At 42.6% G+C, this 13,601-nt stretch overlaps 1 long non-coding RNA gene across 1 annotated transcript in view; it reads left to right on the plus strand.

The window, feature by feature from the left end:
• The first annotated feature begins 272 nt into the window (after positions 1–272).
• The window catches only part of LOC121031835 (uncharacterized), a 177,746-nt gene continuing 164,417 nt past the window's right edge, over positions 273–13,601 (plus strand). Inside the window, exon 1 of the long non-coding RNA XR_005790921.1 lies at positions 273–407. This is a non-coding gene — a long non-coding RNA (uncharacterized LOC121031835). The remainder of the gene's footprint in view (positions 408–13,601) is intronic.

Below are 13,601 nucleotides of genomic sequence, written 5' to 3' on the forward strand. Positions count from 1 at the left end.
GGGCTTTATTTGCTGGTTTTAGAGCAAGAATCTGAGAGTAAGGAGGTTAACTGCTGGGCTCTTAGTGTCTGCTTTTCCACCAATCGTGCACTAACGGGGCAGACTGCACGACAGGGATGTGCCCAGCCCTCTCTCCTCTCGCTGGTGATGTTCAAAATAAAAAGATTAAGAACTTCCAGTTTAGTCACAATGTGGCCTCACTTCCATTTTAAGTGGTTATAGTTCTCTTCTTTGCAAAGTGATTTGCCATTTGCCTTTCTTCGCAGAATTGGAGGTCCACTGCAGCGTCCTCCTCAGCAGAGAAACACGAACTCCTTGAAAGTGTGGTGAGGGAGAGGGAGTGCGCTCAAGAGCCTTCACCCGAGTCTGGATTGGGGCTTCACTGCTTTCTTGCTCTGGGCTTTTTGGTAAGTCACTTAAACTCTATAAACCTTAGTTTGCTCACTGTTCAAGGTGCACAATAGAACTTTCATCGTCTTATTGTATTAAATGAGAGAACACACCTCCATGTACCTAGGCAGTATGAAGAAAGTCCTCAGAGGTTATTTTTTCCCCGTGATGAATTCATTTAAGTTTGCTTATATGCTATGCAGTTGGCATAGCATGCTCGTGGCATAGCCCAGGAAATGCCTCTGCTTGGAAAAGCCTGCAAATCATTCATTCATATGCTTCTTCACTCAGCACATGTTACGTCTTGGGCATTAGGAATATAAAAACAAATAAGACATAGTTTACCCCCAAGGGGCTCTTTATGGACCCATCCAAATTTACCTAAATTATCCTTTTAAAAAGACTTCTTTTATGGTCTCAGATTTGTGGCCTTGCTTTCATTTTGAGTCCATTGATTGGTCAACTCCACCGAGCAGCAGACCATTAAAAAAAATACTTTTGATTTCTCTTTATTTAAATTAATTTTAATTCATTCTGATTATCACTGCTTATCGTCTTCAAAGAGAATTATTACTTATGGGAATTAAAATCCACAAATTTCAGAGAATGATACAAACAGACTCTTGGTCTGTCTAATACTTAGTGATGCCTCCTGTAGTATTTACAGTGGGTATTGCATGGAATAATATGGCCTGGCAGATAGCAGGCATCTAATATATATATTTTTTAACTTTATTTTTTATTTTTTAAAATTTACATCCAGATTAGTTAGCATATAATGAAGCAATGATTTCTCGAGTAGATTCCTTAATGCCCCTTACCCATTTAGCCCATCTCCCCTCCCACAACCTCTCCAGCAACCCTCAGTTTGTTCTCCATATTTATGAGTCTCTTCTGTTTTGTCCCCCTCCCTGTTTTTATATTATTTTTGTTTCCTTTCCCTTGTATTCATCTGTTTTGTCTCTTAAAGTCCTCATAGGAGTGAAGTCATATAATTTTTGTCTTTCTCTGACTAATTTCACTTAGCATAATACCCTCCAGTTCTATCCACATAGTTGCAAATGGCAAGATTTCATTCTTTTTGATTGCCGAGTAGTACTCCATTGTATACATATACACTACATCTTCTTTATCCACTCATCCATCGATGGACATTTGGGCTCTTTCCATACTTTGGCTACTGTTGATAGTGCTGCTATAAACATGGGGGTGCATGCGTCCCTTCAAAACAGCACACCTGTATCCCTTGGATAAATGCCATTTTACTACTAGTGCAATTGCTGGGTCGTAGGGTAGTTCTATTTTTAGTTTTTTGAGGAACCTCCATATTGTTTTCCAGAGTGGCTGCACCAGCTTGCAACCCCACCGACAATGCAAAAGAGATCCTCTTTCTCCGCATCCTCGCCAACATCTGTTGTTGCCTCAGTTGTTAATGTTAGCCATTCTGACAGGTGTGAGGTGGTATCTCATTGTGGTCTTGATTTGTATTTCCCTGATGATGAGTGATGTGGAGCATTTTTTCATGTGTCGGTTGGCCATCTGGATGTGTTCTTTGGAGAAGTGTCTAATCATGTCTTTTTCCCATTTCTTCACTGGATTATTTGTTTTTTGGGTGTTGAGTTTGATAAGTTCTTTGTAGATTTTGGATACTAGCCCTTTATCTGATATGTCATGTGCAAGTATCTTCTCCCATTCTGTTGGTTGCCTTTTAGTTTTGCTGATTGTTTCCTTCATTGTGCAGAAGCTTTTTATTTTGTTGAGGTCCCAGTAGTTCATTTTCGCTTTTGTTTCCCTTGCTTCCGGAGATGTGTTGAGTAAGAAGTTGCTGCGATCAAGATCAAAGAGGGTTTTGCCTGCTTTCTCCTTGAGGATTTTGATGGCTTCCTGTCTTACATTGAGGTCTTTCATCCATTTTGAGTTTATTTTTGTGTATGGTGTAAGAAAGTGGTCCAGGTTCATTTTTCTGCATGTTGCTATCCAGTTTTCCCAGCACCACTTGCTAAAGAGACTGTCTTTATTCCATTGGATATTCTTTCTTGCTTTGTCAAAGATTAGTTGGCCATACGTTTGTGGGTCCACTTCTGGGTTCTCTAATCTGTTCCATTGATCTGAGTGTCTGTTCTTGTGCCAGTACCATACTGTCTTGATGATTACAGCTTTGTAGTATAGCTTGAAGTCTGGGATTGTGATGCCTCCGAGCAGGCATCTAGTATTAACTGGAGTGAAGTACAGTTCTCAGAGGGCAGATAATACATTTCCTATTCCGCTGTCCTATAAATTAAGATTTCAATAAAAGAACTGAAGAGCAGGATCATCGTAGCCTCTGGATGAACTGGACTTTTTTCTTTTCAACCAAATAGGCACTTCCCGGTGTGATTGCTGGGGAAGTGTGGAACAGGGGTGAAAAGCATAGACTTTGGAGTCAGGCAGACATGGTATGCTCTAAGCTGGGCCACTCACTCTTGTGAACAACTCAGCAACCAGTAGTTGTGATTTCGAGCAAGTCACTTGATCTCTCTGAGCTTCTGTTTCCTCATCTGTAAACAGAGCATCCTGAGAATATATGGCTCTCTGGCTTGTGAAGGGAATTAAATGGGATGCTGCACGTAAAAAGCCTGGCTCACAGCTCATGGGAACAGCCAATGAAAGTCAGGTGTGGAGACAGAGGAGGTGGAGTTTTGGATGAATGGCTTTGCCGTTGGAGATGAACATTCCCATGATTATTACATAAATCAAATGGACGGTCTTTGAGGGTTTATGGCCCTTCCATCTTCCTAGGAGGCACTGCTTCCTCCAGATGTAGTTCTTAACCCCGAGGCCACCTGGAGGGATTCCCAAGGCATCATCTATTAACAGGCTCTGGGCTGTATATACCCGAGAGGGAGGGGGCAGCCGTTCCCTGGGGATGAAGGCAGCGAGTCTGGGGCCACTCCAGGTTCCTGCCCCCTCCCTCATACTTTATTTAGCTTCAGTTCAGGGACAAGGGCACTCAGGCCTGCAGATGGAAGCTGTTTCATCTTAGCTGGGTCAGAGGTTAATGGAGATAAGTAGTGTCTTCTTACCAGGAGTCCTCAGGAAAGCCCAGTGTGTTGTTGGACTTGAATCAAGACCTCAGATATTGAACAGACGCATATTCTCCTATCTTGGGGAGAGAGAGTGAGGCCCTGTGTGACAGAAGCTCTAGAAGACCAGGCGAGAGGCAGAGGTGGCTAGATGCCCCTGTGCTTCACTGAATGGCTCAGGGTGAAACAAGAGAATTGTCCACAGAACAATCAGAAATCTGAGGTCAGTGCACTTCACTGTACCAAACTGGGAGCTTCTGCACGGTCCACTTTGAAATAAAGGCTGCTCCTACTCCCACCTCCTGAGCCTTGGGACCAGATAGGTTTCTTTGCACAGACTACCATTGTAGTAGCTTGTGGTCTGGCTGCCTCTGTGGCTTATGGGAACAGCAGCCTGGGGTCCCATCCAATGCTCCTCCTGGCCAGAGTCTGTTCTGATGGAGGGAGCATATTTGAGCAGTCTGTGGGCTTTAGACCTGGACCTTCTCTTTTGAGATGAAGCAATCTCAACAAGTCAATCCAGGTTACTAAAGAGAGGGCAAATATTTAAATATCAGGAGTGTTTTTAAACATCCAGTAAGCCTCTTTTCTTCTGAAAAGCCTCCCTTGGTCGTGCCACATAGAAAAATTCTTCCTCTGTATTCCTAGAGCACTTAGTATCACTTCTCTCTGGCTTTAATCACTGGCTGCCCTGCATGCCAAACTCCCTGTCATCTCTTGCTTAATGTTCTAGAAGGGACTGAAGCAGCCTGCCTGCTTCTCTCCCTCCCTCTTCTCACTCTCTCTTTCCTTTGTTCTCTCCTTCCTTCCATTCAACAATAAGTAATGGGCATCTGTGTGCTTGGTACTTTCTAGGTGCTAGAGACAACTGTGAGCAGAATAGATATAGTTCCTGTCCTGGGGAGCTCATGTTCTAGGGGGCATGTTCACTCACATCTCCCACTAGACCATACTGTGTGGGAAGCAGGAGCCATATCATATTTCTCGTATCCCTGGTAGCAGCTTATGCCTTGCCAGTCAAGGGCCTAAGATGCTTGTTGAATGAATATTTGCTTCTTGGTACGTATGTAGAGGTTGCCAACTCAAAAGCTCCTGGAGCCAAGTAAATGTCTGAATGCCTGGGAAAGACTGGGACATGGTGGTGACCCTGGGGAAAGACTAGCACATGGTGGTGATGCTGGGCAAACTGGAGAATGTAGATCCTGGCACGCAGCCATTACTGTCGGTTCAGCTGGACCTGGCCATTTGGGAACATGAGCCTTGTCTTGCTGAATCTTCTGATTTCTTGAGAGAAGCTAGAAATTGGGCTTTTAATGTGAAATCTCATTTTTAATTGTTGAAGTTTAATTCAGTTAAAAGACCCAAGAAAATTCATCGGTGGGCCAGCTGAAGAAGACCACAGGCTATCTGAGTGTTCTTGTGGTTAGGGATTTACTGCTTTGCAGTGTTTGTGAAGAGATGGGATACCCTATGGGAGGCCATCAAACTGGAAATCTGTGCTCACTCACAGACTCCTCCTCTCCATCCCCTCAAGCCCAGCAGTTACCTCCAGGCTCCAGTCTATTGCTGAGACATGCTTATCACCTGCCTCCAATTTTAGCTCCTCCCACATTCTCCAGTGGATACTCATATATAGCAGAGGGGGAAGGGAAACCTGTAGGAAGAAGTATAGCATGGCAATGACAGGTCTGAGAATGGAATTGCTACACCATGGTTATTAGATTCCTTTAGGAGAGAGACAGACCTGGATGTGAATCTTGACACCCCTGGCTGCTGGACATTTCTTCACTTCTCTGGGCCTCAATTACTTTATCTGTAAAACGATCATGGTATCTGCCTTGTAGGGTGGTGATAAGAATTAAATAATATATTAAATTATTTCAGTTATAAATTACTTAAAGTTATTACTATAACTAAAATTACTGTTATTAATATTAAGTTATAAATTATATATACAAAGATTAAAGATTAAAACATGTATAATCTCCTTATTTGGTGTTCAAGGAAGCTCTGGAGAGCTACTTAGCTTCTCAAGAGTCACGACTTAGGGCTAGCCTTGGATTTTTCCTGGGGTTTGGTAGGGTGCTAATGATTCAGGGGTTTTTATGGGGTTTGGGGTGCAAAATTGGGGCATAAACTGCAACTAACAGTTTAGGCCAGATTCATACCTAGTGATGGCTTTGAGTGTAATCAGTATTTTTAGTTTTATTATTATTTTTTAAATGTTTATTTATTTTTGAGAGAGTGAGTGAGTGGGGAAGGGGAAGAGAGAGAAGGAGACACAGAATCTGAAGCAGGTTCCAGGCTCTGAGCTGTCAGCACAGAACCTGATGCAGGGCTTGAACTCATCAGCCATGAGATCATGATCTGAGCCAAAGTTGGATGCTTAAATGACTGAGCCACCTAGGTACCCCATTATATTTATTTTCTTAAAATTTATTTATTTATTTTGAGAAAGAGAGAGAGAGAGAGAGAGCACAAGCAGGGAAGGGACAGAGAGAGAGGGAGAGAAAGAATCCCAAGCAAGCTCTGTGCTGTCAGCACAGAGCCCAGTGTGGGGCTTGATCTCACAACCACGAGATCACAACCTGAGCTGATATCAAAGGTCAGAGGCTCAACTGACTGGGCCACATCGTATATAAAGCCTGCCACATCATTGCTGTTAGGGTTACTGGCTCTTGAAGTTCAGCCTGAGAGAGAAATCTCAGGGAGCTTATGATAATGAGGATTTACTTGATTGGCTTCTACCATGGATATAAAATAAACAATATGGGTGAAAGTGTCTCCCAGTCTGAATTGTGGGTAATGGCTTTTCACACTGTGGAACTTGGAGTCAGACAGAAAGCTCTAAAGCTTTCTAACTGTGCATCTCATGAAGATCGCTCAACCTGTCTGGGCATTAGTTTCCCCAGCAGTAAACTGGAGATGATACTACCCATTCTATAGGCTATGGCAAGCATTGCACAGAATAATGGATGGAAAGTGTTTTCTCTGTGGTTGCCCCTCTTGGAAAGACTCTGGATTCTTTGTATACTTACGTACGTATTTGAAAGGCAGGACTGCTTCCATTAAGGTACACAAATGTAGAGGAGTGTTACTTTAATAAACTGAAGAAAAAAGATGTCCATTTTTATCCCAAGCCCCACCTCTAAACCCTCCCCTGAAGGGGGAAATAGCATCTCTAGAGCTAGAGACGAAGAACAATGAAAAATGTGCATGGCAAACAGTATCTAAATCCAATCAGTTGCAGAGAAAATGACTAGTCTGACAGCCTTCTGGGGCTTCTTTGGGAGTGAGGGGTGCCTCCCTGAAGGATAAAGCCCCCAACACCCCTCAGTTCACTGAGTACCCCACCCCTGAGTTCCCATGGCTGCTTGTGAACTGGGAAGTGAAAATGAAGATGGGGGCTGTGAGAGCCTCCTGGGGCTCCTACTGGTGACTTCCTCCTATAAATCAGCCACAGACAGCTGCATCCACCAGTGCCATGGGATAGAAAAATAGACCCTGTTGCTAGACAGTAACATAGGCTCCACAAACATTGTGGGATCAGAGGGCAGGGGGCTTAGCCCAAGCATAGCCAAACAGCCCCTCAACCCCACAGATCCATTTGTTTATTTTCACAGCAGCTTTGCCTGTCTGTGCCACAGGAAGAAGGAAGAAGACCCCCCCCAACCCGCTCCACTCTGCTCTGCACATGTAGACCACTTACTGCTCACCCCTGCAAAGACCTGCTAGCTAATTTATTTGTTTGAGTTGCCCACAGACTGTCTGCTAGGTCTAAGTTTCAAAGCTAATGGGGAAGTGCTCAGTCTACGGAATATTCAGCTGTTGGATTTCATTTGGTCTGCCGAATACCAGATTGAGCAAGAAAGGGAAGTCTTGTCCTGGTACATTCTGCACCCCTGCTCTTCCCATCATGCACCCTACATTCCCCCACCCCTGATACTTTCATCAGGGTTTTCACTTTCCAGCTGACCTCTGACCCACCCAGAGAAACCGGCTGTGGCAGTTGCGAGATTAAGCTTCCATCCTTTGACTTGAATCCATGTCGTGTTTTAATTTTTTTTAACGTTTATTCATTTTTTGAGAGACAGAGAGAGACAGAGAGTGAGTGGGGGAGGGGCAGAGAGAAAAGGAAACACAGAATCCGAAGCAGGCTCCAGGCTCTGAGCTGTCAGCACAGAGCCCCACATGGGGCTTGAACTCACAGACTGTGAGATCATGACCTGAGCCGAAGTCAGACGCTTAACTGACTAAGCCACCCAGGTGCCCCTTGAATCTATGTCTTCTAAAATAAAATCACCTTCGCAGCATTTTTAATGAAAAATTAAAAGCCTACATGAAAGTAGAAAGGTTTTTACAGTGAAACCTGTAAATCCGTACCTAGGTTCTATTAACATATTACGATACTTGCTTTATCATACATCTATCCATCTATTCGTCTCATTTTTGACACATTTCAGAGTAAATTGCAGACGTCTGTACCCTAACCCCTAATTACTTCGTTATGTATATCAGTAACTAGACTTCAATATTTGTTTAGTTTTTATTTTATATTTCTTTTTTAATATTTGCTTTATGTATAGTTGCTTCTCTCTTGGGGGCATAAAGCATTTTTTTTCCTCTTAACATAAAACTTGCATACAATGAAACGCACGTATCATTAGTGTATGTTTGTGAGTTGACAAATGCATACATCTGGGTAACCCAAACCCCTATCAAGATATAAAACATTGGCATCACCTAGAAAGTTCCCTGCTCAGTCAATACCTACCTCTATTCCCTCAGCAGCAGCTAGTGCTCTATTTCCTCCCATAGATTAGGTTTACCTGTTTTAGCACTTCATAGAAATAGACTCATGCACTTTGCTTCCTTTGTGTAAAGTCTCTTTCATCCAGCATAATGTTTTTGAGATTCTTTTGTTGTCTGTTTCAGTAGTTTGTTCCTTCTTATTGTTGGATAGAATTCCATTGCATGAATATTCCATTCTGTGTTCTTCCAGTCTTCCAGTTTTGGGGCGGGGCTGTTTCCAGTTGTCAGTACATAAAAAAAAGTTGCAATGAATATTCTTGTTCAAGTCGTGTTGTGGACATATGTTTTCATTTCTCCTGGATAAATACCTAGAAATGGAATGACTAGCTTACAGAGTATGCGTAGACTTAATTTTATAAGAAACTGGCGGATATTTTTTCCGGAGCGATTCTCACATTTCACACTCTACCAACAGTGTGTGAGGGTTCTGGTTGCTCCACGTGTCTGTGAACATTTGGTGTTGTTGTTCCTCTTGATTTTAGCTATTCTGCTGCATATATGGTGATATCTCATTATGATTTTAATAAAAGTTTAACTTTAATATACATGAATTTTTATATATATTAAAGATTTAACTTCCATACTTGTTTAACTATATAATTAAAGGTTTGACTTATATAGTTTTGAGTTTAACTTAGGCAATAATTGTTCTAAATATTGACATTTGATTGATCAGTATCCCTGGCTGGACTTTTAACTTTAATTTTCATTTTCCAGAAGTAGATTGGAGCATATAGGCACTTTCCTTAAATTATCCTGAGGCTTAGTTAAATACATTTTTTACAAATCATCCTGATTGCTGTTCATTAATACTCACTCGTACGAGAATATCCATTATAACACTTCTTTGGGTGGGAGGTGTATCTTAGGAAGCGAATAAGGGATGTGCTTTTAGGAATAGGCTTTGATAAACAGAATCCTGAGGATGTAGTCTTTGAATGAACGAAGACAGCAAGCATGTTAGTTTTCAGGGATGTTCGCATTGCATGTTTTGCAGCAACACTTGGAATGTTATTTACTTAGCTCTCAGAGCTTTTCCTATAATTTATGGTCTGCAATATTCAGAATGGGACTCCAGTCCTCCCTGCAGGCATCTTTGGCTTTCCCAGCAGCCTGTGCTGATTTCTGTCCTGTCTCTCTTGCTGCTGCTGCTCCGGCTGCCCTTAAACAGGCCCCTTTCTCACTCTGTATGAGTTGCCCACGCTTCAAGTCCTGGGCTCTTGGCTTTAAGTCTCTTGTAAATTTCCCTCTCCAGTGTGAACCTTTCTCCAGAAAGGAGATACCTCATCAGAGCTATTTTCTAAAAGTATAAATCTGTTTACGATTTGTTAATAATTTCCCATCCCCTGTAAGAGAAAGCCTGTAACAACAAATAAATTTTTTTTTTTTTTTTTTTGGAAAGCCCACTCTGAGCCCAGTTCTCTACAAAGCACTTTATGTGCATTACCTTATTTAATTCCCTAGCAATATCTATGAGGTAGGTCATGTTCATTCTTAGATGAGGAAACTGAGGCTTGGGGAGATTCAGCAGTTCACCTGTGGTGACGTAGCTGGTGAGTTGTGGATTTGACATTCAAACCCAGGCCGTCTGACACCAGAATCCAAGGTGTGTGTTTTTTTTTTTAATTTTTAAAAATGTTTTATTTTTGAAAGCGAGAGAGAGAAAGAGAGATTGAGAGAAAGCACAAGTGAGGGATGGGCAGAGAGAGAGGGAAACACAGAATCCGAAGCAGGCTCCAGGCTCTGAGCTGTCAGCACAGAGCCTGACACGGGGCTCAAACCCATGAACTGTGAGATCACGACCTGAGCTAAAGTTGGCTGCTTAGCCAACTGAGCCACACAGGCACCCCCAGAATCCAAGCTTTTGGTGAAGTTCTAGATTATCCCTTAGTAATAGCACTTATCCTGCTTTCTGAGCTTCATTTCTGACACTTTCTATCTCCCCTCTTGCCTCATGGTATGCTTCAGCCACACTGACAGGTTTACCATTACTTGAAGCCAGCCAGGCTCCGTCATACCTCTCTGACTTGGCCAATGCTATTGCACCCACCTATAATACTTGCTCACCTTGTCACCTTTTCCATCAGTTGAACTCATCCGACTAGGGTGAGTCCCAGCATCGCTGCCCCTGTGGAGTCTTCTAAAGTAAGTGCTGGTGCTCGCTCCACCTTCTGCCTGTATACAGCATGTGTATTTTTGTGTTGTTTTGGTGTTTCATCCTCTGAGTAACTCGAGACAGGGACAGGACCATGTTTTACTTACCTGGTACTCCTAGAAGTTCACCTAGGATCTCCTAGGTGGGGTTCCCTGGGAAATAAATGCTGAGAACACTGGGAGGGAGAGGGGAGCAGAGCTGGACAGAAGATAGTTGAGCTAAGTACAATTAATTCAGAAGCCTCAGCTGGTCCAAGAGGAGCTCTGCACATGTGACTCTTCTTTGGATTTGTTCTTTATTGAGACAAGAGGTTAGGCCTTCATCCCCCAGTGCCTACCAGTCATAAGCTGTGAGCTGCCCCAGGAAGGAGCATAACTTTAGATGGTGCTTAGAGCACTTCTGGGAGAGAATTTAGCTATGAGCCCACAGCACCCAAAATACTTTGAGCAGCTCAGGAGACGAATCCCTTAGGAGTTGACCATTGCATACATGCACTACACATGCAGAAAGCAACACATACAGAAAGAACAATGTCATGAAGGGAATCTCTCTTAAACAACTAGATTAGCTATACTGTGGAGCTTCTGCTGCATGTGGAAGTCTTTACAAAAAAAGAAGAAAACTTTAGAGAGCTTGGAAATGGATTAGTAGAGCATTAGTGGATTAAATATACGTTAAGAAAATAGATGTTTGTTTGATTTTACCAGGATAGGAAAGTTCCTCATATACTGAACATTGCTTAGCAATATATTTGGCATTTCTAGAGGAGGGAGGGTATATGTCCGTAAAATTAAAAAAAAAGGCTTTTATTTGGCTTTATAATCTGCTAAGCGTGCTGATAAATAGATCGCAGGCATGTTTATTAATCATCACTAGATTCTGAGGTCGTAAATGTGACTTTAGTGCATCTATTTTCTTTTCTTACTAAGGTCACTTAGGGAAAAAAGGATCTATTCCAGCTTTTCTTACTGATTTCCTTTCTCAAATGGAATTGGTGCCTTGAGGTCCCAATGTACTTTGAGCGTTAGGTTTAGTTTCATTCCATAGAGTTTATGAGTCAGCAGCATCCCCCCTGCCCCAATTCCTGTAGTTTTGTTGACCTAATCCTAGGATGTGGTTTGGGTGGTTTACAGTCCCCTTATGATATCCTCATCAGCCAGAATTATCATCCTGGTTCCTGTCTCCCAGAAGGAGGCAGAAGTAGCCCTTTGGGTTAAGACCCTGGCCCAGGAAGCCACGGAACCTTTGATCTCAAGCCATCCTGTGGAATCTGAACCACCTCTGGAGAGACTCAGAATGACTGAGCCTGTTAATGGACTCCATCCCCTTTGTGGAGCATCTCAAATTGTGGTCATTTAGAGCATTATTATGGAATTGTTTATTGACCTGTTTAAACACATATACCATTTATCACTATAAAGGTAACAGGTGCTTCCTAGGATGCCAGCTGGAGGTACATTACGGTCTCCAAAAAAGTAACAGAATGCTATTTTTCAGGCTCAGCTATCTTCTCAATGAACTGCAGAAACTTCAGCCCCCTGTAAGTTCTCCCTTTGGGTTCAGGGCAGGAGGATTGGGATAGGGGAGAGGGACTCTGTGGCATCTTGAAAATTGCCATCTTTCTCCACATTCTACCCAGTTACCTGACTTTCCATGGAAAATGACAAATGTAGAGCATCTACCCACCGCAGCATAATGCTCTCACTTGTCTTTTTCATCCTGTTGGAGGGAAGTTCTCAGTACTTCATACCAATGGCCCCATTAATTAATTTATTCAACAAACATTTAAATTGAGTGCCTATTATGTGCTAAGCATTGTTCTAGGTAGTATGGGTATGTCTATAAATAAAATAGATGCAGTCCCTCCTTCCATGATGCTTACAATCGAAAGAGGGGAAAGAGATGCTCCAGGAATGGATCGGTACAAGTCAGGTGGTGGTATGTGATACAAAGGAGAGTAAAGCAAGAAAAGGGGATAGAGCAATGGTGGGTATGGGTGTTCTTTAATACAGATGAGGTGATTTGGGGGCAGAGATTTGGAGGAAGTGACAGAGGGAACTGTCTGGTTACCTGAAGAAAGAGTATTTGAGGCAAAGAGATAGCGAGTTCAAAGCAGTACAAGCAGGCTTGATATATTTAAGGAACAGGAAGAAGGCCAATATAGATGCAATGGAATAGTGGAGGGAGAGGAGAGTAGGAGGCAGTAGAGGCAGGTCCCTTGGGATTTTATAGGCCATGGAACAACGTTACGTCTTTTTTTAATTTTTAAAAAATATTTATTTATTTTTGGTACAGAGACAGAGCATGAACAGGGGGAGGCAGAGAGAGAGGGAGACATAGAATCTGAAACAGGCTCCAGGCTCTGAGCTGTCAGCACAGAGCCCGACGCGGGGCTCGAACCCACGAACTGTGAGATCATGACCTGAGCCGAAGTCGGACACTTAACCGACTGAGCCACCCAGGTGCCCCATGAACAATGTTAAGTCTTACTTCGAGTGGGACAGGAAGCATTGAAGGGTTCCAAGAAGATGAGTGACATGATCTGATTTCTAATTTAACAAAATCTCTCTGACCGCTGTGTGGAGAATACACTGTAGGGGGCGAGGAGAAGGGTAGAAGAAGGGAGACGAGTTAGGAGATCACTGTAATTGTCAAGGAGAGGGATGGTAATGTCCTATAATATAGAGGTAATGGTGGATGTGCTAAGAAGTGGTCAAATTCCTAATATATTTACAAGGAAGGGTTCACAGAATTTGGTGATGGATTGAATGTGAGTATGAGAGAAAGAGAAGATGACTTTAAGGATTTTGACGTTAGCAATTGGTTAGAATGGAAAAGTCATTTACTGAGATGGGGACAACTGGAAGAGGATAGGGCTTGACATAGATGTTGAGTAGGTGATTGGAAATATGAGCTTGGCCTAAAGGGAAGATACTGGGATTGGAGATGTACATTTGAGAGCCACAGCAGATAGAGAATATTTCAAGTCAGGGTACTAAATAAAATCAAAGTGAGTGTAGATAGAGAAGATATGAGGTCTGGGGCCCTCCAATATTTAGAGGCCAGAGGAGACTGAGAAAGAGTGACCAACTCAGGTTTTTTGGCAATAAGGTGAAGAAAGTATTTCAGGAAGAAAGGATCAATTACATCAAATACCTCTGATACATTAGGTAAGATGAGGA

The sequence above is a fragment of the Herpailurus yagouaroundi genome, unplaced genomic scaffold, assembly GCF_014898765.1.
Source record: "Herpailurus yagouaroundi ecotype Mexico unplaced genomic scaffold, PumYag 141, whole genome shotgun sequence".
Taxonomy (NCBI): Eukaryota; Metazoa; Chordata; class Mammalia; order Carnivora; family Felidae; genus Herpailurus; species Herpailurus yagouaroundi.